The following is a 27,116-nucleotide window of genomic DNA, read 5'->3' as shown; positions in this document are numbered from 1 at the left end:
AGAGAGAGAGAGAGAGAGAGAGAGAGAGTGAGTGAGAGGGAGAGACAGGGAGAGAGAGCAGCAGCAGGGAGCGCGAGAGAGAGAGGGGCTGGGAGAAAGAGAGAGAAAGAGAGAGAGAGAGAGAGAGAGAGACGGTGGCTCGCTGAGAGCCAAGTGCCAGTGCACGCCCGGCTGCCGACTCGAGCGGATGGCGTCCACGGCTCGCGCTCTTCTTGTCGTATAGCTACAGCTGCTGCTGCTCGTCGTCGTCGTAGCAGCCCTGCTTCCCTCCCCCCCAAGTCATTGCACATTCGTCCACGTCGCGCACACCCGCAGGAATCGAGGGACTCGTGCCCCGTCGTCCCCCGGAGTTCCCGTGACCAGCTGATCTCCATTTTCATTTCTCTACGTTCAATTTAGCATTGCTTAGGTTGGCCCGCTCATCTCTAGTGTTACTGTAAAGTCACTTCTTCTCTTCCTGCTGTCATTATATTCAGTCAAAACCTGGAAGGGCTGGAGGGTGCGAATCGTCCCAGCGGCGGCGCCGGTACATAGGGGAGGACAAGAACGTGGAGGAAGACGTAAAGGCCGCGGCCGACGACGACCTCGAGGAGCCTCAGTTCGACGAGGACGAAGAGGAGGAGGGTAGCGAGAACCAGGAGGAGGAAGAGGAGGAAGAAGAGGAGGAGGAGGACGAGGAGGAGGAGGAGGAGGAGGAAGAGGAGGAAGAGGAAGAGGAGGAGTAGTCCGAGCTTTTTATATGCCTCGCCGTAAGCTCGGCCAGTACCGCGTATGGAGGCGCGTGGCGATCAGCTGATCAACGACCGAGGCGCAGACTCAGAACCCGTGCCGGGCGCCGCCACCGTGGAATTACCAATTTTCCATTGCTGAAGAGCGCCGATCGACTCGACAACCCTATTACCACCTGTATGCGACTTGTTGGGAGGCAAACGTGCGCGACCTTGGAACCTGCTTATCCGGACTTGCGCTACTAGGGTACGGGGGGGGCGCGCGAAAGAAAGAGAGAGAGAGAGAGAGAGAGAGCGCTAGTTCCTTGCCTACTCCTCGGCTAGTTACCCCCGACAACAAAGCAGAGCAACGTTGCTTAGTTCTTAGTAAAGGGGTGATAAAAACGTTAGGAGGATTCAGGGAAAGACGTGTGCCGTGTCACTGTTTGTGTCCTATGCTTCTTGTCTTTTCGCGAGTGACCTTTATACGGTGCTTTCATGTGGTCGGTTGTGTCGAGAGATAAGAGCTGAAATAAAAAAGTATTAATATATCAGTGAAGTGTATAGTGTAGCCGAAAATAAGAGGAATCTTATTCGGATTACCCGAATATCACAGGGCTGCGCATTTTATTGCCAAGATTGAGAAAGAGAGAGAGAGAGAGAGAGAGAGAGAGAGAGAGAGAGAGAGAGAGTGAGTGAGAGAGAGAGTGAGTTTGCTTGTGTGCATGTGTGTGCATGTGTGTGCATGTGTGTGTGTGTGTGCGAAAACATTTCTCTCGTGAGAAATAAATTTGTGTTATGATTGGTGCCAATGACCGCAATGAACATCCGGATAATAGAGCGACGGAAGTAGAAAAGTTGCGGAAAGGCAAAGCGATTTAGCGAAAACACGCTGCTGTAAAAGTGAGTCTTATTCCATTCATTTAACACGTGACATTTTCAATCTTGGTTTCTTGATATTTTACAACTACTTTACTACATTACTACTTCCACTTTTACTTTCAGTCGTGCTCTTAATAAATTATACAAAAATTTATTAACAAAAATTCCCAGAGTATATTCTTTAAAATACACGAATTACTCTTTACTATTTTATATAAACTATTGATAAAATTTTCTGTGCTTTTCTTTCACTAAAATTATTAAAACAATTATTGCACGTCAATTGGTTAAATGGAGATTACATGAAAAATTATTCTTAATTATTTTTCAAAGATTCGTAATAGTCGAAATTCAAAGTCGTTTGTTTTCAATAATTAAAATACGATATCAATACTAAATAATAAATACATCAATATATCGTAATTTTTTGCAATAATCGATTGCCTATGGATTGTTTGTTTAAATTTCTTGGTAGCTAAATTTATGTTTCTTGAACATACCGTAAACCAAGAATTAAAGCATAAGAAACTTGAAAAATTTCTCCAATAACCTTAGAGCCTAACTCTAAAATACAAAAAATGAAAATAAATAATTTCCATTTAAATATTTTCATCATTCATATAATGTAGAACTATAATGAAGCTCAAGGAATTATAACCCTTAAAGAAATTCAACTCGATAGAACGTTAACAGACATATTATTACAAATTTAATTGACAAACGAGAAGTACTGTTTTGTTCAAAATATATAGTGTTTCTCGAAAATAAGTCGTACAGAATTATTTTTGTTTTTCATATATTATATAAATAGAGTAAAACAAATATTCAAGCAGTCCATTCAACAATAAATATTATCAATTCATGATTAATTGTGATCTATTATTTTCAGATAAATAGTAAAATCGAAAATTGATCGAAAAAGATTTTATCATTAAATATTGCGATAAAATTTGATAATTTGAGTTTATTATTCTTTCAATGTGATAGAAAAGAATAAGAATTCAAACTTGAAATGATCATTGCAAAACGTTGATAATAATTTAAATTGTGATACTAAAATTTTTAAGGATATAATTCAATTCAATTTATAATGCAATAATGGAAAAATGTAATATTGAATTAATTTACAATAAAGTACATGTAAAATATGGCATTGTAAAATAATTTATGAAACAAATATTACGGATGAGAAAAGATTAATTAAAAACCTTCACATATAGATAGATATATATAGTTAAAATTATTAAACGATTTTTAAATTACGCCTTATAGTGCGTATGAATATCAGAAGTTCAAGTTTCTTCCATAAAATTCCGACGATTTAATGCTTTCATAAATATTGTATAAAGTACGTATAATTCATATAATAAATATTTCATGATTATATGTGATATGTATCGACAGTGTCAGCTAGGAAATTTGCAGTCGTTGAACTTCGATCGATTTCCAGCTAGTGAGTACAAGTTCCAAGGGGTTAAATATGTAATGTCAGCAAAATTATTTTGCCTGAAAATGAAGCACACGGTTCTATAGAGGTGGTGGATGATATTTTATTAAAGACATTGGCACATTAATGAATTAAAAACTTTGTATCTATCAAATAATCTATTAAGCTTAAGTAATTGAATAATATATTTTGATCGTAGAAAAAAAATCTTGTCGCATTAATAAAATTTGCATGATATGTACATATAATATTGTATGTATATCAAAGGGGAAATTACATTAAAAGAAAATAAGACATTGTCATATACTGCGTTAAGTGATAATTAAAAATGACAATAATGACAATGAAATAAAAGTAAAATTAAATGTATAAAATAATTTGAAGTAATTAAAATTTTCTTGTGAATGTATTGAAAATGAGCATCAAGTTTTAAAAAAGTTTAAAAATGAATTAATTGAAATTCTTTGAATTGAATTCACAGTTATATGCATACGTAAGTGCTATTTGTATCTAAGCATTGGCTCTCATTAATTGTAATCCGAAACAAAAAACCAAAAATACACATAGCCGTCGAAAAAATTCTTGTTGAAATTAAAAATAAGAAGAAAAAAAGGAAAGATAAAAGGCATATGCTCGTACTTCGAACAGCATCAAAGTCTCTTTAGAGCGAAGGAGAGCTGTATAAATCTCAAGAGTTTGCACACTAGGAATAAATGTACTTTTCTAAGATCAATGTCTTACGAGTCCGTGCCGTCGGATCCTCATCCATCTGAAAACTATTCTCTTTTTTTAATGACCCGAGGCCGAAATAGAATTAGAGAACAATAACAAACTAAAAGATAAAGGATAGTAAATTAATTTCTCGTTTTTTCACCATTATACGATTATTTTACGTTTCTACTAAAACTTATTCTTTTTTGTATTTCAAATGTTGCACAGAAATTTAGGAAATATTAAGTACGATACTGTAAATTTTCGTCAATAATACATTAATTGTCAATGCAATCGTATATTCAATTCACAATCTTTTCAATTTTTTCAACATTTATTCGATTTATTTCGAATTTTCATGCGTGCGTATGTGTACAACATTTTAAGCTTGAATAAGCAGACATAAATTAATATTTTGTTTGGAAAATTCTTATTTCCATTCATTTTCATCAATTGATGATACAACAGAAACTACAATTATAACCCATAATCCTTCATAAAATATGTTTCTACGAAATATTTTACAACATTTTAAAAAATATTCCTATCAGCTAAATAAAGATTATTACGATAATTGCTGCCGATGTTTTAACTTCTCTCAAATATGAATAATTAATGCAATAATACAAAATTGTATCCAGTTTACAAAAACTTTTTTACATTAGTTTGATTAGTAATTATTTTTATTACTGAAAATTAAAGGAACAAATGTAGAATGCTGCCACAATTACTGTAGAAATTGTTTTCTTAAGTAAAGTCTGCTTTTCATTGTATATCTTAAATATTTCATGAATAGTTTAAACCTCATTTTTATATTACAGATTGAATATATGAATAATTGAGGTTTAATTTATCATTGTGATTATCGCAATCATACATAAATAGATGCACTTGCATTTTCATATTGTTTTCATATTTAATATTGACTATGTTTTTAAGATTTTAAAAATTTGTTCATTCAGTGGTAAGTTTTCTAATCAAATTTTCGACTCATTTAAAATGGATTAAATTTCATCTTGAACGCAAACTTTGTGGAGCTTAAAGTCAAGTCAATTGATATTCAGAATAAGTTCAGTTATATTAAAAATAAACTTAAGTTTATTCGAAATGAGTCTATTCATTTTGAATTGTAAATCATCCTGCCAAATTTATAATAAAAGATGTATTTTAAAATTATTTTATGTCATTTTATTGGTCAGTCATAGCGACGTCCTTAATCGATCGAATTAATCACTATTCACGGAAGATGCCGTGTTTTTTTCTTTTTTTTTCTTTTTTTTTTTTATTGGCTTAAGCCCGAGAGAGTGCATTTCGACTTGCTCCAAAATATCTCTCTTCATCTCGTTCGCGGTAACTATTTTACTTTAAACTTGTCGAGGAGTCGCTGCCGTGACGAAAAAGAAGAAATCTACAGAAGTTCACGTTCATCCCTTGTCGTCCTTCTTTATTCCTTGTCCTGTTCTGTCTCTCTTTCTTTTGCACGTGTACGTGCGTGCATCCGAAATCGGGCCGCGATCTCTGAATCAACGGCATGTCGTCGTTTTTCAGGCGTTATATGTACGAGAATGTTTTACGAGGCCGTGCAAGAGAGGAGGCTCGCTTTATGAATATTAATTGGGCGCGTGCAAATTTCTTTACATTTCCCTTTCTTTTTTCTCCATCATTCTCATTTCCATTACACTTTACCGGATTGTTGTTAATTCACCTATATAGCATTGTTTGGTGAATTAAGCAATACTCATTTTATGAAGTAGACTTGTAAATTTTATTTCCTCGGTTTGTCAATGTAAAAGGTACCCTATAATCTAGAATTTTCAATAACAATTTTCCAGAGCATCTTAAACCAAAGCGTTTGATCAAACATACAATTTACATATTTCATTGCTTACACTGTTAACAGAATAATCACATATCTAATCTAGTATTGCGTCTTTCTGCACAAGTATTTATTTAACTATATTCTTAAGAATATGAAAGGAATAAAAATATCTTCTTCAGTAAATAATGGATATGATAAATTGCTATTAATTGATAATTGCATACATAAAAAGTAACAACTGATCTTTTATCAATACTTATAAAGCATTTAATCAAATATATAAATAAACGAATATTTATGTTTAAATATATAATTTATGAAAAATAATCTCTATTACAGTTATTGATCTCCATTACATATACAAAAATTGATTTTGGAGATAATCATGTATTGAAGAAATTTATGGAAAGAAGGCTTAAGTCATTTTTCTGATCAATTTTAAAAGAAAATAAACAGTTCTTCATAAACATTGATTATACAGATAATTAATGTTTTTGAAATTATTAATTATAATAAATGTAATGCGTTTCCAAATTGTAATTGCTAATGCATAGAGTATAGAACGAATTTTGCAATGGAGATGTTCTGTTTCTCGCTTTTGAATTAAACTTGAATGTTAATAAAATATTTTATCATTGTATTTTAACACTAAAACAAAAATGTATCTGTATGCGCATGGTCATTTGATTCATTCAGAAATACAGCTACAGACGATTGAATATAAAAAGCTCAAGAGGAATAAAAAATACTATCGGATGGCTGTTAAAAGTTTGTAAAGAGCATACATATACATATATTCAGGGTGCTCAAGCCTTGGTAGAAATACTACGACAATATATATCGCGGTGAGTTTTCATGCGTGGCTGACCGCGATCGATAACAAATAATCGCACGGTTGGTGAGTTGTTCGTAAGACTTATGTATCGGCACTACGATTTCTTCCTATTCCTTCTTTTAGTTACTTTTTTCTTTCTTCTCGTACTTTTGCACTTCTCTCTCTTTTAATATTTTATTTGGCCATTATATTTCTCTTTTTCGGCTTTCATGAAGACATTTTCCTGTGCAATGAATGTTTGGGATTGTTAAATACCTTTTGTACAATTTATATGTAGTTAAAGTTAATGCATATTAATAATAGGATACATAGAAGTTCGCATGTTTAGTTATAATGAATTAATTATAATTATTTTCATTAGTAGATTGACTAACAATTATTTTGCGATCATCATATTATATTAGAGATTTGATATTTTCAGAACATTCAATATACGATTATCACTGTAAAAAAAATAATAAATCAGAAAATTTCCTATTGTAGGAATATTCGTTGAGATATTTAACGTATTTGTGTTTGCTCGTGTAAATAAAACTTGCGTATAATCAAAGAATGTTCAATATAAATTTACAAAATTACTACAGTATTTTGAAATGCTATTATATAGTCAGTTTTTATTGAATACCTTTTGTGTGGGTTTTGTATATATGTGTGTGTATGAGTTTGTAAGTGCGGGAGTATATTCATGAATAATAACAAATTAAAATGTGCGTATTAGTAGTTATAAAGAATCTTGAGTAGTTCTGCTATAATATTTATGGCAAAATTTATTAATCTGCATGCGCATCAACAGTTTGGAAAAAGATATTCAATGTATTTATTTGATTTTTCCCATTCGGTAGATGCTGTTCATAACTCAATGTTTTTCTGTTATCGTTTATTGCTGATTACTAGATAATCTGTCAAATAAAGCTAGTAAGTGCTTGTAATTGAAGAGGGAAGGTATAAATGTTTGCTTGGATATGGATTCTTTTTGAAAGAAGGGACAGTATTTAGTTTGAGTATCTGGAATTTTTTTCATCGAAAAAGGAACTATTGTGTTCGCTTGACTTTTAAATCATTTAGGTAATTACTTAGAATAATAATGTATGGTTCAGAAATATACGATTAATTATTTATAGCACTTCATAGTCGAAGTATATATATATGTATATATATATATATATATATATATATATATATATTTATATATATTAATTTACTTTCATTTTTTCTTAAAATGTAAAAAAATATAATAATTTTAATATTTAGAACAATAGGATTTAAGTTGTAAAAACTAAGCAATGTAATATGACATTATATTAATTCATGATTTTGAGTGTAAAGATATATTTTTGTTCAAAAACATAGTTTATTTTCAATGAATAATTTTTTATGCATTTCAGCTGTTGCAACAAATTGCATGACACTTAAATCAGTTGAATTGTGCTGTGTCAATTTAAAATTAATTGTACGATATTAACTATATTAAACAGATAAATTCTTTTAAAATGATAAACTTTTATTTAAAAAATTAAAAGTAGTTTTTTAAGCTTTTAACCTCACGGTTTCTTAGGAACGGGTTTATTTTATATTTTGTGTTATTATTTAAGTTAATTATTCTTAATTATAAAATATGAATGAAGTAATGTCGTAATTTTTTCAAGATTTATCTTACCAATGTTTATTAAAAATATTAAAAATAACCGCTGGATAATTAGTATTGTTGTGAAATAATTTATCAAGCATAAGATTTTTTCAACAAGTCTTTTATTGTAAAATATTTCAAAATAATTTGATTTAAATAAACTCTTATTACTTACAACAGTTTCAAATGAACGAAGACGTATTATTGCAAATTCAAAAACTAACTTTAATAATTAGTTATTATATTATCTATCAACAAGGACTGCTATAAATACGAATTTTTCAATTTGTAAATAGCATCAAGATTTTATAAAATAGAATATCCTAAGTTTATTGGCTCACGAAGAGTGCCAGAATAATTGATAAACGCCCCTTCGTTCTTTTGGGCCCTTCTAGAACAATAATACATGGCTGCTGTCCGGCGCGTGAGAACGCGCGCGCGTTTAACATAAAACGAGAGAACGAGGAGATCTTAATCCCTCTCCCCCGCCATTCCGACCCGTTTTTCTCTCTCTCGTTCTCTATGTCTTCGTTCCGCGAGCACATGCTTGCGCTTATCCATACTTGCACAAAGCAGCTATCAAACTCACGTAGAAGGGAATGCAGATTTTAGTCGGGCGTAAACGCGACGATGCGTCTTTTTACAGTTACGAAATGGCTGAAAGCGGCTTCCTTGTGAGTACGTCGGTATCTCAAGAGCTTGATTGCACCGTAACCTTTTTCGGGGGTTTTTATTCTTTCCGGACGCGTAGAAGCCTTTAATTGCGGCCGTTAAGCTTCCTGCCTTTTACACGGTAAATAATTGTTTATAAGCTGGTCACTTAAGTTGTATTAAGTTTGCATAGGAGTTGGATAATAATGCGGACGTAAGTGAACATTAATCGCAAAGCGCGGTTTACGCTTAATGATAAATGTTAAGCATCCGCAGGGAAATGTGAAATAAATAAAGCACAAATTTACTTATTTAAGTTGAGAGATTTAGTTGTCTTAATGTGAGATTTATTGTTTGGCCAAGAAAATATCTATAAATTATTTTGTTATTTCTTTATTTTTAAACTATGCTGAAACATCTTTAGATTGTTTACATATAATGCCTGTAAATGACCCGCATTCTTTCCACACCAGTATCCATTATTATAACAAATTTTTAACGTTCTAAATTGATTGATTATGATTTTAATTTTTTTCATTCGGACTTTTTCTATAATACATCAACCATATTATAAAGTATCAAAATATATGTTGTAAATGCTTTAAATAATTTAAAGCTATAATAATTCATGATTGTATACAATTAGATACTTAGTGCTTTACAATATAAATTATCACTATTTGTCAAAATTTTAAAACCTTTATGTTTTTATTTAGCATGTTCAGAAATTACATTGATAATATGACAATTAGTTGTAAATTATCCAAATAAGTATTATTTATTTTGCAAAACACAAATTCAATGCTTTTATATTTATGATTACTGTTCTACTTATTGCAACTATAAAATAAAAATCTAAAAAATATAACACTACTTAATTAAAAAACAACAGTGGCTAATTATGAAATGCTTATAAAAGGTGTCAGACAAATTTAAATTATGCACTTACTATTGCATAACATTTAAATTAATTTCTTAATGAAATAATATTTCGTAATCACTATAATTACATCCATAAAAGGTATAATAATTAAAAAATACATTAATTTGTATTATACAGTAACTAATTGCATAACATCGAAAAAAATGAAAATAATTAATCTTTTAAACTTTACTTAATATTTTTATAACAGTACAGCTGCTATTCTAACATATGTAAATCATTATAGTACCACCACTACTATTTCTACTACTATTTTTACTACTAGTAATAGTGGTAATAGTATTAGTGGTGGTCCTAAAATTTTAACTACTAATAGTAATAGTAGTATTGGTAGTAGTTATCATTATAATAATTACGATAATTACTATAAATTTTAGTTATAGCACTAACATACAATAATAAATTGAGATTATACGATAATGAAATATTCGAAAAAAGTGATAATTGCAATTATATTAATATTACTTGGATTTGATAAAATTATATATAAATTATTATTTTATAAAAATTTCATATAATTTACATATGCTAAAGTTAAAATATAGTATTTAACTAATATAAATTAGTCTCATTTTGTATAGTTATAATAATAATAATACTTTAAGATTATTATTAATTAAATAAAATAGATTTTCTTCAATTGTTAAACGAACTTTACTTATTATTGAGACTTATTATTGCTATAATATCCCAGTTAATCTAATATAGGATTAACGAGTTTTATAAATTGATTATATAAACAAAAATGGTTGTACTTTCATTTTTCTTCTTTTTAAATGAAATTTGACAACAAAAAATCAATTAGGAAGAAATTGATTGAGGCACTATTTCCTTATATTGTAAGCTGCTGACATTGTTGATGCGTTCAACGACATGATCAATAAGATTATTTATATGTCTAAATTGGCGTCATATATATATATTGATTTATTTAACTGCAAGATATTACTAGATCAATTATTTATCTGTATTCAATACATTTTTCTAAAATGTATTGAAATAATATTAACATAATTAGAGTAGATTAAGACAGATGTTAAATTAGTAAAATTATGAAAATAAGAGTATTTTGATCAAATAATAAAAAGTGCTAATCATTGTTATACATAGAATTGAATTTTACATGGAGTTAATATGTAATCGACATATTTTGTGTAAAATGAAGTTACAGGTGAAACAAATTTTATTTTGATCTTATAACCAACTATGAATTATAATTTAGAAGAAAGTAAGTTTTTTCTTATATTTTTATGTTTTATTACGTTTATTGATACGTTCATTTTATGTATAACAATTTTTATATTTTTATTCGATAAAAATTTAAATGTATATATATTTTAAAATATTTTATTTATTATCTATTTTTAAAATTAGTAATTTTGATAAATTTAGGCAAAATTTTATAGAAAAGACAATGTATTTTGAACAGAATAAATAAATTGTCAAAGCTGTAGTGTTAAGATAAAATAATAACAAATTTTAATAGTTCAGTAGTCAATTTATCATTTAATTACTTTATTAATAGTGTCTTTTCGCTAATCATGAAATTTCATGTTTTTGATAGAATGTATATTACTTTTGAATAACCATATAAAACTTTTCTTTTGTTTTTAACATGAATGGCAAACACTGAAAATGATTTGTGAACCATAACAATTACTGTATGAATATTATGAATTTTTGAATTTTTTGTTTTGTTTAGGTTCAATAATTATATATATTTATCATTAAAAATATATTATAAATATATGTGTGTTTTTATTATATTATTTATATCAATTCGGTTTACATAAATAACATTCGAGACATTTTTAATTTCTATTGAAGAGATATCATAATAAAGGGATATCGCCCAATTTAATTTATTTTAAATTTCCGGTTCGAATTCATTATTATTGAATAATTTTCCTGAAAAGCATCCACAATATCCGATTATTGTGGTCAAAAGAAACATTCATAAAGTTTACCAACTAAGTGTATACTTAAAAGAGTATAATTGAGCAAATAACCAGATTTCTGTAAATTTTATAATTTCCAAGTATCGAAGAACATCAGCGACATGACTCGAAATACTTTATAATAAAAGGGAATCAGAGAACAAAAATATCAATTGCTCTTGCAAATCACAATGCAGGATAACGTAGATAATTATCATATATGTGTGTGTGTGCGTACGCGCGCGCGTGTATGCATGTGTGTTTGTCGTGACGGCGATCCAGCTTACTCTAAACCGTATTATTAAGGTTCGTCTACGTCCGCATTGCATCTCTTTTGATGTGACAGCAGACAGTGGCAAAAATATAAAGACGGACAAGGCGAGGAGAGGAGAGAGCCCGCATGGTCGACCGCATTTGCGCGAGTCGATTGCAGTGGTGGCGACTAAGCTCGGCCGATCGATACTCAGCCGTTGCATATGCCGGTTGACCTGACCTGCGAATTTTACTGAGTAACGACCGAAATGCACGTCAACTTTACTTCCTTTTATATTAGATAAAGAATGTACTTCAAATACCATTATGATTTTGAGAATATAATTTTAGCCTTTCCATAATCTTTTATAAATAAGATATTTCCTTAAATTTAATAAAAGATTCATTCGTTTGCACAATTCCAGGATATTTTTCAAATTGATTTTAGCTTTTCTTAAAGTGAACATTATTTGCGTTTAAATTTCTATTTGTAATAACGCAGCTTTTTAAATTGCAGTATTGTGTATTGAAAGGCATATTTATAACATCAAAGTAAACCTGTTTATCTAACAACAAATTCATGTTGTTAGGATCACGGTTAACCATATATGATATATTTTCTAAAATAATGTATTATGTAAGGCAAAAGGATTACGTATATAAACGCACACGTACCTAAAAGCGTGTTCATGTAGTTTATAAAGGATTTTTTAATATGCTTAATAACCTAATTGACATTGTGATAGTTTTAATTTTATCTGTAATATTAATCTATATTTAATTTATTTAACTGTTCTTTAATTATATTATATATTTCTAATCTAATTGAAATAATCTAATTGAATAAAAAATTGATCTATTATATAATTTTGACAATAAATAAATAAAATTTCTTTCCTTCTATAAAAAATTAGAATCAATATAAATATTCTAATAATACTGATTTTTTACTGAAATTTTGTCAACCTTTATAAATTATTTTATTCTTTTAAACGAAGAAAATATAAAACAGAGCTCATCGACATTTATATCCCTTACTTCTCTTTTCTAATAATTTATTCTGTGAATTGTTTCTTATAAAAAATAGCTATAATTCAGAAACATACTCTGCCATAGTTTTTTTTAGATAATGAAATCTACAGTGCTGTGTAATTTTTGAAAAGGTAATATGAAAAGTTAAAAATGTAATGTAAATATGCCTTTAATAATCGCTGCTTTTACGTAGTACTTAATTTGATCTATTCCTGTTAACAAATAGTTAAGATACTCAGTATATTCTTGTAATATATATTTGTACCTTGATATATACTTATTTATTACACACGAATTAGTTAACGGATTTAGTTTCGATATGCTATGCAAGATTGCTACGATAACTTGAAATTTGAAACAGCCTAGTAAGAGTAATTAATCGCATTACGACCGAACAATGTTTCATAATTATTAATAATATTTTACTAATTTAAATGCAAATCCAATTAAATTCGAGAAATTTTCAGTAAAGTTTGCAGCATGTAAAAATCATGTGATTTTAAACCAAAGTCGCTTATGAATATTTTTAAAACAAATTAACTACATAAAAGTCTCATTTATCATTGAATTTCTTATTTTCTTCATTCAAAATTTATTTATTATTAACAAATAAAAAATTTGCATTTTCATCCATAAATCTTAAGTTGACAGATATATTTTATTTCATAAAATTAATTTATAAATTAGTATTCTGTAATAATAGAACTTTCCATTCTTTTCTAGATTAAAAATAAGGCTTTAAGAATGATTTCTAATTAATACGAGAGCGAGAAACTTGTTTTAAAGACAAATTTCTTTGAAAAGGTAAAATTCGTAAGAAATAAATTCTATCTACACTTTATATTGAACAATTTGAGTCTACTTATTCTATTTCTTTTAAATTCGAACAGATGATATGAAAAAACAATTTATGTAGTCGGAGACCATACCATAGAATAATTATCATAGGTGATCGTATACGTGTGCGTTTGCATGTTCACGTAACGGGATTCTACATGGAGGGAGCACAAGCGCGGATAAAGCTGTCCTCGGATCGCTCGGAGTAATGCTCACTTCACGTGAAAGTATTTTATTGGATTATTTGTAATAACTCGTAGAGAAATAGTAAACCACGAAAATACTACCAAATATATTGACGAAATTTTATTGACATTAAAACGTCTTACAATGTGATTCGGGCCCAGTTGAGGGGGGTGAACTATGTGACGCTAATTCAAACGATAATTACTATCTGTTAATAAAATATAATACCTGAAATGATGCTATTGAGAAAGAAGCGAAAATATATTTTTTTAGATGACATATGATTATATTTAGATAGATGACAATAAGATAAATTACTTCATATAAACAATTCATTTCAGTATATATTATTTATTTAAATACTAGGGTAATTATATTTTTTACCATTAGTCAATGTGTCTTGATAAATATTTTATGTATTCTATGTATTCACATTAATTAAATATGAAAATATTAAATAAATGAATAAAAATAATCAGTAAATTGTAAAGATTACGTTTTAAAATTATAGGATTTTACGTAAACCTCAATTTGTTTTTCATATTTTAATATCAATATATATTAATTGTACGTATACACGCCAAAACTTGTTTAATTTGATAAATTCTATATTAAATGGTTGAATAATAGTTGAAATTTAAATTTATTATCACAATAGATATATATTGTTAACGAAAGTATGCTGTTTTATATATTATCTTATTTACAAAATCTGAAAAAGGCTTTTAATTATATTAAGTTAGTAAAAGCAAATCAACGTATTAAAAAATGATGATACATATTTTTTCATAACTATTTCTAGTTTTTAAAAAATGGTTGTAACAATAAAAATATTTATTAAATCTAACATTAAACATAAAATATCTACAATAATCTGAAAAAATAATCAATATATAATAGATTATTTTATTAATAAGTTACGGTAATGATATTAATTTTTTATTGTAATATCATTAATAAATTAAATGGAACAGTAAGAAGATGACAAGTAAATCAGTACTATTTATTAAACTAGAAATAGTATATTGGTTATTAGATTTTAGATATGGTTGAAATTCAAAATAAGTGAACTGCCGGCAGCTTTGGAGCGGTAATACTTTTTAAAGGGATTTTATTTTGAATCTCAAGATTTTTTATTATTATATATATCCTTTAAAGATTACACATTATTCATATTCTTTATGATTTTAATTTAATGATTATAAGTGTTATTATTATTTCAATTAATTAGGATTTGGAAAATTTGACTACCATTTAAAGCAATATTTATTTTATTAATTTCAAAGATCTATTTTTTTATTGTATATTTACAATTTAGTTTATTCATAACTAACTTACTATAATTGTTGACCGACCAAATTAGATTCATATTAAAATTTACAATAAGTTTTAATTATATAGAAAATATTTATTTGTATGTATAAAAATATTTTATTGTTACCGATAAATATATTCATACAAATGAAGAAATAATGTACTTCCCAAGTAAGTAAGTAAAGAAATTATTTTATTATTTAAATTTACCATGTCATAGTATAAATCGATTTCATTATCAATTAAATATAGTATAGTAAAAATATATAACTATTTGAGTTTTTATGTCTCGTTCAAAGAAACGCCCCCGCAGATATACAAAGTATAGAAAAGGGAGTGCGAAATGTTAGTTTGGTAATTTGATTGCGCTCTTTCGTCGGCCTGAAAAGAGAAACGCAAAAAGACGATTCCGCCCAAGAAGCCCCAAGTGAGAGGTAGAGACGGTATACGTTCCGGGAATCGAAGAAATTTTCTGCCTCTCACGAATACATCTATAAAAGATATATATATATATATATATATATATATATATATATACTTCGGCTTTCTTTGTCTCTTACTCTCTTTCCATCTTCTATCCTCTTATTCTTTCTTTTTCCTTTTCTCTCTTAATCATACATACGTATGAGCGTGTGCGCGCACACATATAAACAAACAAACAAACCTACGTTACGAGCTAAACAAGTGGGTACACGTACTTGAGTAGGCCCTCATGGGAATCCTGAAAAAAGGCGCTCTAATCGCTTCGGTAGCGCCAATCCTATCTTCCGTCTTCTTTCTTCTTTGTCTTGGTTCTCGCGAGAGAAACTTAAATGTTCACTCCTGTTTCCGGGGATATTACGAGTCCTCTGCTTCGGAATTTAACGTTCTTGCTAAAAGTCTGCTGATGTATCTAGCCGTTCATGATTGTATTGGGAGAATCGTTTATGTACTGGGATGAATTTTTTTTCAGAACGATTCAAGTTACTTACTGCGAAATTAATATTTTTAATATAATATCTATTTTTAATCAATAAAACTGATAATGTAATTGTTGGTTTATTTGACGGACAAATATATGCTTAATAATCTTCTTGAATTTTATTATATAAATAGGTAATTATATAAACTAATTTCTAAATTATCCTTTATGTTAGTATATTAGTTTACAAGTTATTTAAATATCATTATATTTAATTTTTTTTTTTGTATTTATTTACATCACTCAATATAAAGTACTGAATACGAAGAAAAGCAAAGGGAAATTAAATTAGTTTCGACTTTTTTATTTTCATAGATGTAAATTATAGAACCGTGGTAATTCAACAAGTCAAATTTTGTCTACGTATTTAAAAAAATCTTTAGAAAATTTGCGTAGAATAAATTTGTGTATGTTTTATTATTAATAATAAGTAGTTAACGTTCGCATTGTAGTTTGTTATTCCATATTTAATTAATTATCTGGATGTCTCCCTGGCCTATCTCACTATGATTATATTAAAGAACTCAACTTTTATTTATTATGAATTTTTCACCAATAAATAATTTATACACTTTCAAAAACATCTGAAAATTAAAATAAAAATTTATTTCATAGTTAAGATTCACATATACATACTTGTATTGATAAAGTATATGAGAAGTATTTTAAGTAAACATGTTAGGCGCTTATTAAATCTATAGAATAGTATGTTTTCATATATTATATTTTCATACATTGTGTAAAATTAATTATACACCATAGAAGAATCATACATAAAAACATATTATCTTTTTGTAATCGAATAGAGTTATAATAAAAATTAATAATGATGGATTTTTCGATGTTTTTTAAAATTGTATGTAACTGCATAAAGTTAATATGAGCAACATATCTTTGTAAAAATTTTATGCAACATTGCATTTGATTTTCTGCATATTATAGGCTGTATTAGTGTGTCCCTACTCTCATGCGAGTGGTTTTGTAAATTAATTTTCAGTCCACAAATGAGCAATCAGGATGGATTTAGATGTGCGTGAATGGATTTACAGGAAACTGACATCACGTTGGGAATTCCGTGTGCATGTCAGGAAATCAATTCACCTTTTTAAAAGTAATCGCATATCATTAGAGCTGATACACGTTGCTCGCATTGCTTCCATAGTGGCACGTATTAACACGTCTTTCGATACGCGAAAAAAACTTAGATCATTATATAAATAAATTAAAATTAAAATGCATAATAATTCAATATATTTTCCACCTATGTAAGCATTTATTTTATTTTCATTAGTATCGCCAATAGCTGTCATTATTTTTAATTATGAATGCATTCATTAGCTCGAAACGTTAGATATTGTGACAATTAACTTTTCACGATTAAATTATCTTACAGAGTAGATATCATCTTAATCGATTTTATTCTAATTGTATTTTATTTTTAATTTAACAGGCTAAATCTTAATGCATTTCATGTTATAATTATAGAAGATGAAATAGCCATAGTTTTATATAGTCGAATAAAATATTATAAACTTAGGGATATTTTAAATTAAAACTTTGTAATTGTAAGTAATGATTTAAGAGATAATGATTCGTTTTCTTATATTTTCTGCTTTATTTTTCTCTATTTTTTTCCATAATTAACCTCCCTATATGTAATCAAGGCAACGGATTCCTTAAAAAAATTCTTCAACAAAGAGAAAAAGTCTGAAAACATTTGGAGACTGAGAACATAAAACAAAACGATGACCGGACTAAAGTAAAGAAGATGGGGGGGGGGGAGTATGCTAGAAGAAGGCAGTCGGGATGAGTTTCACACGCGACAGATAAAATTCGTTTCATCGTTCTCACGGGGCCCGGCTACATCATGCCACCCGTGAAAAATGATCGCGCGCCTCGCCTCGATTATTATCTCCCGGCCGCGGACATAATATACAAACTGCCAGTATGATCGGGCATATCCGCGTTTTGACGTGGAGCCTCGTCTCGTCGTCTGCAACCAAAGCGCGCGCGCCTCGAGCCGTCGAAGACGACTGAATATAGGAAGACGCACACAATGATGATCGCCGCCGAGTCCGGCGTTCAAATCGCATTGCTAAGCGCGAGATTATGAAAGCGAACGAAAGGTGTAACGTGCGCACGCACATTTTGTTTGGCTCGTGAATTCTTTCCATTGTTTGGAGGTCCTTTCACGTCGCACCAACAGTGCGTTTCTTTCTTATTTTCTCTTTATACCCGAAGATCCGAGTATTTACAACTGTTAACAGTATCGCTTTAATACTCGCTGTATAGGCAGTCTTTGTTTAATAAATTTTGTTCTTTGTTTTACGTGATGCCTAATTGGTTGCAAACGTTGCGTCAGATATGACAATATGACGATACTTAATATATAAGTGTGTACAAGTCGCACGCTTGATTACCTACAAGGCAATAAAATTCACGGTGTCTAAGAATTTTAAGTATTTGTTTTGACTATGATTAAAGTGGTAGCGGTATACGTATGGAGTTTAAAATTCAATCGTTAAGCATCGTATAATGGCAATTAACTTTTTAATATGTTACAACATTTTTTTTAATCAAGAACTTACGGGCAATTGGATCTACTGGATTTTATTTGTTGCTTTGAATTTTTCAATATTGCGTAATAACTTGCTTTTTCCTGCGAAATTACATATAAGTTGGGCATTTGAAAAGGAAAGACACAAAAGCTTCTAAAACTATACAACGAGGTAGAAAAGATTTACTAATGTAGGTTAAATTATAAAAAAAATTATATAATTCAGACGATATGATCATAATAGATCGTAGTAGATGATAGAAAACGTAAGAAAGCCTTAATACTTATTTACTAATACAAGATTTGTTCTTGGATGCGTTTCTAATTTGAATTTGATGTCAATCATAATTATTAATATAAAGATAAATGTTAAGCGAATGGTGCAATCTTTAATCGTATAAATTAATATTGACAATTTCAAAATAAATTAGTCATGAATGTTGAATAAATCAGCTTGGTGAAAAAATACAGATTACATACATATTTCATAATGAAAATAATATACTTGTAATAGAAAATTAGATTAACATAAAATGTAATGCTAATAGGTGCACATTATAAGCTCGTTATCATGTAGAGCAATCGTCATGCATATTCGTAGCCTGCAAAAGCATCGGCATTATTTTATTAAGAACAAACGAGATAATTCGACAATCGCATAAAAAATTAAATACATAAGTATACAAGAAGAAGACGCATATTCTCAAAAAGCGTCCCATTATTGTCCAAGCTTGCGTGAAAATAAGCCGAGGACCGAACGAATGATCGCGCGCAACCGACATAGAAATGCGCTCGAGGAGACACGCGCATACATAAATAGGGAACGAACGAAGGCGCGTTCACAAATACGCATGCGTTTGGTCAGGTGGTTTGTACGAGGAATTCGCCGGCCCACGCGTCGCAAAAGCCGCGGCCTTACCAATGCATGAGAATCTGCCTGTCACGCAATTCGGGTGACTCAAAAAGCAGATGATATCTAATATCGTGTCCTTCTCCAACAGCTCCTCCTACATTTATATTTGAATCTTTGTATATGATATGTATTTATATTATATGCTGTTCCCTGCTGCTGCTGTTGCTGCTGCTGGTTTGGTGGTGGTGATGTGATGGTGGTGGTGGTGATGGTGGTGGTGGTGGTGGTCGTGGTTGTCGTGGTGGTGATGCTGCTGCTGCTGCTGCTGCTGCTGCTGCTACGGTTGTTGCTGGAGGAAGCGAATTTCAGTAAAAAAAAGTGTTTAATATTTTAATTACTACGATTGCAATTAAAGTAAAAATTTTTGATCGACGTTTAGTTTCTCAAAAAGTTTTTAGTTGTTTTTATAAAGCTACATCTTTTATCTTTTATGTTTCTGTTTCTTTTATGGCAAGGGGAAGTTGATATTCCTTTTTACACATTGAGTAGTTCCTCGTAAATTATGAAAACAATCAATGTAGTATAAGATCGAGGTAAGTATAATTTTCAATTGAAAAATTGGAAGGTTTTTATTGGATATATTATATTGTTATAGTTAAATATCTGCACGTAAAGGTATATTAATGCCTGTTACTTTTCGTACTAAAAACACATGTTTCTTCTTTTTCTTTTGCGAACGCGTTATCAACGATTTTTTAATATATATCATTCGAGTTATCAAATAGTTTATAAAATAAATACAAGATAAAAATATTCTGAGTTTGTTTTGATGCTAATGATGTTTACTAATTATTATATACGCATTATGGCACTAGGAGATGGATGTTCGCCGTTCTTTTTTCAATCATAGCTTTCGTTCATTTCATAAGCTTAAATAATTTGCCAAAACCAAGAGGCTGAATACGCATTTAGAACTCACGTTTGTGTCTCGGATTCAGGTGGTTTACGATTACATGAAATTTCGCGCGTCTTAGAACTCGTTCGATTCGATAATAGTAGCATTAACTAATATTAGCGCCTATCTCGACATACAACATTCTCACTCTAATATATATTCAATTAGAAATTTTATTTCTATTCTTTCGAAAATTGTTTCTATTTATATTTCTACGCTCCTTTAATTATTTGATTTGATTAATTTTTAAAAATTTAATTCGAATAGATTTATTTTATTTATATTTTCGTCTTTTGTAATATTACATTTATTTATGTCAATTTATTTTAGGACGCCTTTGCGATTTCATTTGATTCATTTTTCACTAGCTTTGAAAGTATAATATGGTTAGATTGTTTGATATTTCCTAGGAGTAGATTTTAACCTACAAGAATGTTGATTATATGGCTAAATGAAATACAATAAAAACGATAATAAAGTAAAAAAAAAACAACATTTGAAACTTTCACCAATGAAGGTAATTCATGCTTACCTGTTCTTATCATTGGTCACTTGAAAGTTTTATTCTATTCATAAATTGCTTGATTCATTATTCGATGATGCCAGAAGTGTGAGATCCATCGGTTTATAATACTCTTGCCGACATCTATTAAAGAGATTTAACTTGAGCAAATTTTGTAAAATAAATTTTTTATGACAGTTTGTAACTTGACTATAACTTGCTTATTTTGTTGCCACGCACGGTGTTGCACGGTTACCATTTACTCTAGCATATAATAGTTATTATTTTGACGATTAATGTGATTAAATATTACCTTAACTTTGCGTTATTGATAAGTAAATACATTTTTCCAGTGACAATGAATATTAATAGCTTATGCGTGATCTTCATTAGAATAAAGAAAAAATATTTGTCTAATCGAACATTGATATTTAAGCATGAATTTCTAATATTCTAATAGTTATAGATTGCAATGAGCTTGAAAACTGTTGAAATATATACATACATACATACATACATATATATATATATATAAATATATTCCAAGACGAAAAGTTCAACTTTTATTATTGCCTGTTACCAATAAAAACCATATTATAATTAAGTGGAAGTAAAAATTGTGTGAAAATTTAATGTAGCTGTACATTACTATGTCCGATATCGATATAGAGAAGAAAAACCTAGATAATGCGGTTCTTTAGAGATATAAGTGTCGCATGTCTCCATCATAACTATACGTAACTGCAGATCACACGAAGGCGCACTTATTATCATACAAAACTCAGTTCCCTTCTCCTCTGACCGTTTCCTCCACCGCCTCCTATCGCCCCACACCACCCCACCCGACCCTCCCTACCCGCCCCACCCCGGACCGACCCGCTCCACCTAGCCGCCTCCTCCTCCTCCTCCTCACTGTCCCCACTCTGTCCTCCATGCCACCCTCCTTACGACTCATCGAGCGACTAATGGGATCGCGCTGACGACACACGGGCGCTCGATAACGTAGCAGCACTGCATTGTATGCATTATGAATAACACATGGGATGCACGTACATACGCACTTTATACTTAAGCTTGGATACGCACATACTCATGCACGCGCCCGAACCCTAGTGGGCTGTGCTCTTAATATTAAAATTGTTCGTGTCGTTTAAATAAACACCGCGGTGCGTGTAAGCCGACTACTGTGGCGACAACTTACATTACATATGGCACACTCAGCGGAAGCCCAAAATCTACGTGGCGCTCGCTATGAAGACCTTACGAAATCCATAATAAAAAGGAACAACTTGTTTTTGCTCGAGTTTTTATGATTGAATGGATTTAATTCTACGGTTCTCTGTAATTATTTAATAATTGGTTGGAATTTTATGTCGACTTTTGTGGATTACTCACCTTTTAACAACAAGTTGTGACAATTACCTATTTAGCATGGATAATTAATATGTTGACGAGCAATATGTACATACCAATGTTTATGATTTACTCTTCCTTATTCCACTCGAACACATGTTTTTTTATTTTTATGTTTTTTTTTTTCATTAAAAAACGTGCAACTTTTAGATTTTTCGTTCGAACGATTAAATGATAAAAAAAAATCTTATGCAATTCGGTCAAGTATAAAGAACATAACAGTTTTCACTCTACGCTGCTGTAATGTTTGTCGTTTTAAAGATTTTATAATCTTAACATAATATCTCAAGTGTCCCTTTTCTCATTACGTGCGCAGCAAGAATGGTAGTAGCATGTCATGTTTAGTAAAATTGAAGAAATAAGTCAAGATTTATCGGCGCGAGCATGAATTCAAGCGAAAATCAATTCCGCCGTTAAATGGGAACATGTGTCTTTTTTGTATTGTATGGAATTATTTTAAAGATTAATAGTAGTCGTGCTGTTATATGAGAAATTAGTTGCCAATATTTATTTTCAAATTAATACGTTTTCGTTTCTTATAGTACATTGTTTACGTAACTTATGAATTTTCGCACTCCATTAATATTTAAGATAAATATTACAATAAATTATAGTGAAGCTTTCTAAAATACATAAATATTTTAAACGATAATTAATCTATCCCTTTGGCGTATTAACATTTATTTCAACCAGTCTTGGAGAAAAAAGTTTAAAAAAGAAATATGCATTTCTGATGTATCTCTAAATTTTATACTTATATTTTAATAGATTTGTTATTGTTTGATTTTTGCACATAAGATATAGTCTCCTTCTCACATATTTATACGCACTACTTCCTCATAGAGGTTATTTAAAAATTTTGTTTAAAAATTATCATGCTTATTATATTGAACATAAGACGTAATATTTTTTTATAAAACAACGCTACGCTTAATATGGCTTTGCTGTAAGATTTTCATATTGAATCCATACGAGCGTAGTAGAAAATGGAAACATTTTATTTTTCCCATCTATATGGGAAGTAATTAATTTTAAAATATATTTCTTTTATACAGATCTATTAAATTATTTCATATGATTTTTTTTTTCGTTATAAAATCATCATATAGGGTTGTTTCATTTGAAACTAATATAGTAGGCCATTTAATGAACTTATAGAAAGCAGAGAATAATGTTGACATTATAGATATAGTTTCATTTATAGTTTAAATCCCATAGAAACAATTCTGTTCAAGTAGCAATGGACCAGTATCGGTGTATTTCTCTTAAATCGAAATACTGTACATATATGTGGATAACATTCCTCTCTAATATGGCCTATATTGCTTCGATGGCTAAGTTTTATTCCTAAGTCTCTGGCTGTTTCATTTTTTCCTCCATGTCTAGTGTATGTAACTGGTTAGAAGGAGAACAACTTGGCGCATGAGGAAAAGATTTATTTGGTATAACACACAGTGAGAGGTGAGTTGCTACCGGGCTTTTTTGGTCGCGTCCGACGTGTACTTTCATACGAATCGTTGTTGTTCTCTCGTAAACTAGTTTTTCTTCTATTGACAATTCATATTTTGTGCAGGGATGGTTTATATTAATTCACTTGGTTTGTAATTTTTTTTTTAACGAAACCTATACTTGAAAGTATTATGAAAAGTAACAATAGTCTTCATTTTTATATAATTGCGGTATTATCTTAATCTTAATATTTTTTTTCTTTATTCCAACTAACTTTCAACTACCTATAAGTAGATTTACCTATTGGTAATTAATACTAATAGGTAATTAATACCTTATTGGTAATTATTAGCGTATTAATACTACATTAATAAGAATTATTTACATATGTAAATTATATTTAAAAAGAGCATCCATTTTTATAATAATAGAATTTTACTAAAAGGTTTTCATATATATAGGGACCAGCATTGTAGAAGAATTAATGAAAAATTTAATTTTATTTGTTTATTTCTCCACAAAATGTAAAAAAATTTAATTATAAAACACTAAACGAAAGAAATTTATATAAAAAAATGCTTAGAGTGAATTTTTAATTTGTCAAACATTTTAGTTTATTATGTTTTTTTTATGAAATTTATTTTCAATCATGGTAAATAATGTTTTATTATTAATATTTCTGACAGCATCATTCAAGTATTTTATGAAAATTATTTTCTTCAAATATCTTTTAGATTAATTATTTTTGTCATTAATAAGAGAGATTTCATATATTAAGAACTAATTAAATATACAAATTCTATTTAATATGCATAATGCTGATTTCAGATAAATGATCATAATGTATTATTGCTTAGATATGCCTAAATACTCATTTCTTTTATCTCTGTTACAAAACTTTTAAGTTCAAATGCTAAAAGAAACTCAAAACAAGGAACTCACAATATTTAGATGCGGTAATACAACACTATTATTATCAATTTAATACTTCTTGTGAAAAATCAATGAATTGGCTTTTATTATAAATGAATATATGGCTATATTTTAAGTTGTTTATGTGGATAAACTATATTATATATATATATATATATATATATATTAATGAACGAAAAGGATACGCAAACAAATGACCAGAATATGAGATGGAAATTTATCGATTCCTTACTGTAAAAGCCGACGTTTCCTATCCGATCATTCCCACGATTCTGGTACGCATCTGTTTGTTGAAGCTCATTCTCGGCTCTCTTCTCTGATCCAGGTAGTAATAATCGTTCTGTGCTCTTTAATAACTTTAAGTAGATAAGTGACAAGAGAAGTGTGAAGTGAGGTACACGTGCATACTGATATGATAGTTCTTTCTTTACTTAATCTAGGCGGTTGATATTGTTGTTGTTTTTTTTTTTTGTATTCTTCATAAGGACTCATTATTAAGAGCAGAGCTTTGGATTGTAATGTTATTTATATATTACAACTCAAACTACAAAACTACATCAAAGTTGAAAAGTGCATAATTATAGTACAGAAGAACGAGAGACTACCAAAAATCTATTTTGAGAACAATTTGTGTTTCATTTGTAAGAAATGTCAGCAGCTCTAGGTTATATAACATGCCGTCTTCATTCCGAAAGTATCAGATTTTGGTCGTTAGTAAATGCATTTTATTTTACTGCATTTTATAAAATGATATGTTTAATATTCTTTTAAGTTTACAAATACAATCAAGCGAAATATTCTTAGTATTTAATGGTAGTAGAATGATAGTTGTACAAAATTAACATTATTTTATATTTCAATGTTATTATTATTTAACATTTCTGTATTAAATATGTCAATCAATTTTCAATCTCAATTTATTGTGCAATAAGTTAAAAACGGGTTTTATTTTTTCTTGTTTTCGACGTTTTGTTTCATTACGTGCATTTACTAAACAATAACTAAATACCTTGAGTACTGATGTAACGTTCTTCAGATACACGCACAAATCCCAAAAATGAGTCATAGATCTCGTGCTTATTCTAAGAATTTCTGGGATGAAAGATTTACCTTCATTGTTTTTTTATCTTTGAATATATTGTCAAAAATATGCTGTATTTTTATATATTTATAATAATGAAAATAATAGCAGATTGATTAAAAAAGCTTCTTCTCATAATGATTAGATGCAATGAGATGACGTTCAGTTTTTCAAGTAAATACACCCAATTAAGTATTTTGCAATATTTTTTTTTTATTTCTTTCGCAAATCATATCAAGCTAAAGTATTGGTTGATTACTTTTGATTGGCATTATTTTCTGCTTAATTAAAAAATTTACGTTATAAAATGAATTGATATCATATGATAGAATTAATTTATATCTCATTTGGTATGTTTGCATATTCCATTAAAAATATTTAATTTTTGTGGTTTATTTAAGAATATTTAAAATTATGTTTATATTTTAAAATGTCATTTTCACTAATCTTATTATAAGATTTTCTGAATTTCTAAATCTGTTTTTATATATATTTATGGTTTTGGTTTTTATCAGCCTATTATGAAGCCATTATAAAAAGCCTTTATAAACAATTTTTAACAAGATACTATCTTTTATGCATAATTGGTATTTAATTGATAATTTTATAAAGATTATTATTTTTATTTATGTATATATATGATGAAGTTAAAATAGTTTTATAGATGTATTGTAAAAGTATATATTGAAAACAATTCGAAAACGTAGTTACCATGTGATTTGTGGAATAAATGATGAACATTTCAATAAACACATTTAAGCATTTTAATCGACAGTTATATTTCATTAAATATTAAAATTTAATAAAGTCGATGAAAAACCAATGAATATTTTATTGATGCATCATAAATCGATGAAATTGCAATCAATGAGACTAGCGGGAGGGTGGCAAATCCTTTAACTCCGATTCAAGGACAGTTATTCGATAAAAACGAATAGCTCCGGTTAATTCCAGATGAATAAGAAGAGTCCAGCGTCGTGCTCGCGAAATGTAGCAGTAGCAGCAGCAACGACAGATACACTCACTCGTATACGCACACATGAGCTCGCTGGACTCGGATTATCGCGCATGCGCGTCCCCGATAATTTTGCTTCGCATGTCCCGGCCTCGCCTCGACTGCGTTGCACAATGCGATAAAAGCACAGCCGACGGGAGGACCTTGGAATTGCGACCCGCGCATGCATAGTACCGGGTGTCCGAGAGTGAGCACGTACCGGATATGCCAAACGAAA

General features: G+C 29.6%; 1 protein-coding gene across 1 annotated transcript in view; it reads left to right on the top strand.

The window, feature by feature from the left end:
• The first annotated feature begins 1,437 nt into the window (after positions 1-1,437).
• The window catches only part of LOC105360781 (uncharacterized), a 244,055-nt gene continuing 218,376 nt past the window's right edge, over positions 1,438-27,116 (top strand). The window contains exon 1 of the mRNA XM_011497782.1: positions 1,438-1,610. The gene's annotated coding sequence lies outside the window, so the exon portion shown is untranslated. The remainder of the gene's footprint in view (positions 1,611-27,116) is intronic.

The sequence above is a fragment of the Ceratosolen solmsi genome, unplaced genomic scaffold, assembly GCF_000503995.2.
Source record: "Ceratosolen solmsi marchali unplaced genomic scaffold, CerSol_1.0 scaffold47, whole genome shotgun sequence".
NCBI lineage: Eukaryota > Metazoa > Arthropoda > Insecta > Hymenoptera > Agaonidae > Ceratosolen > Ceratosolen solmsi.
The sequence above is the reverse complement of the archived record's forward strand: the minus strand, read 5'-3'. Positions and strand labels throughout refer to the sequence as shown.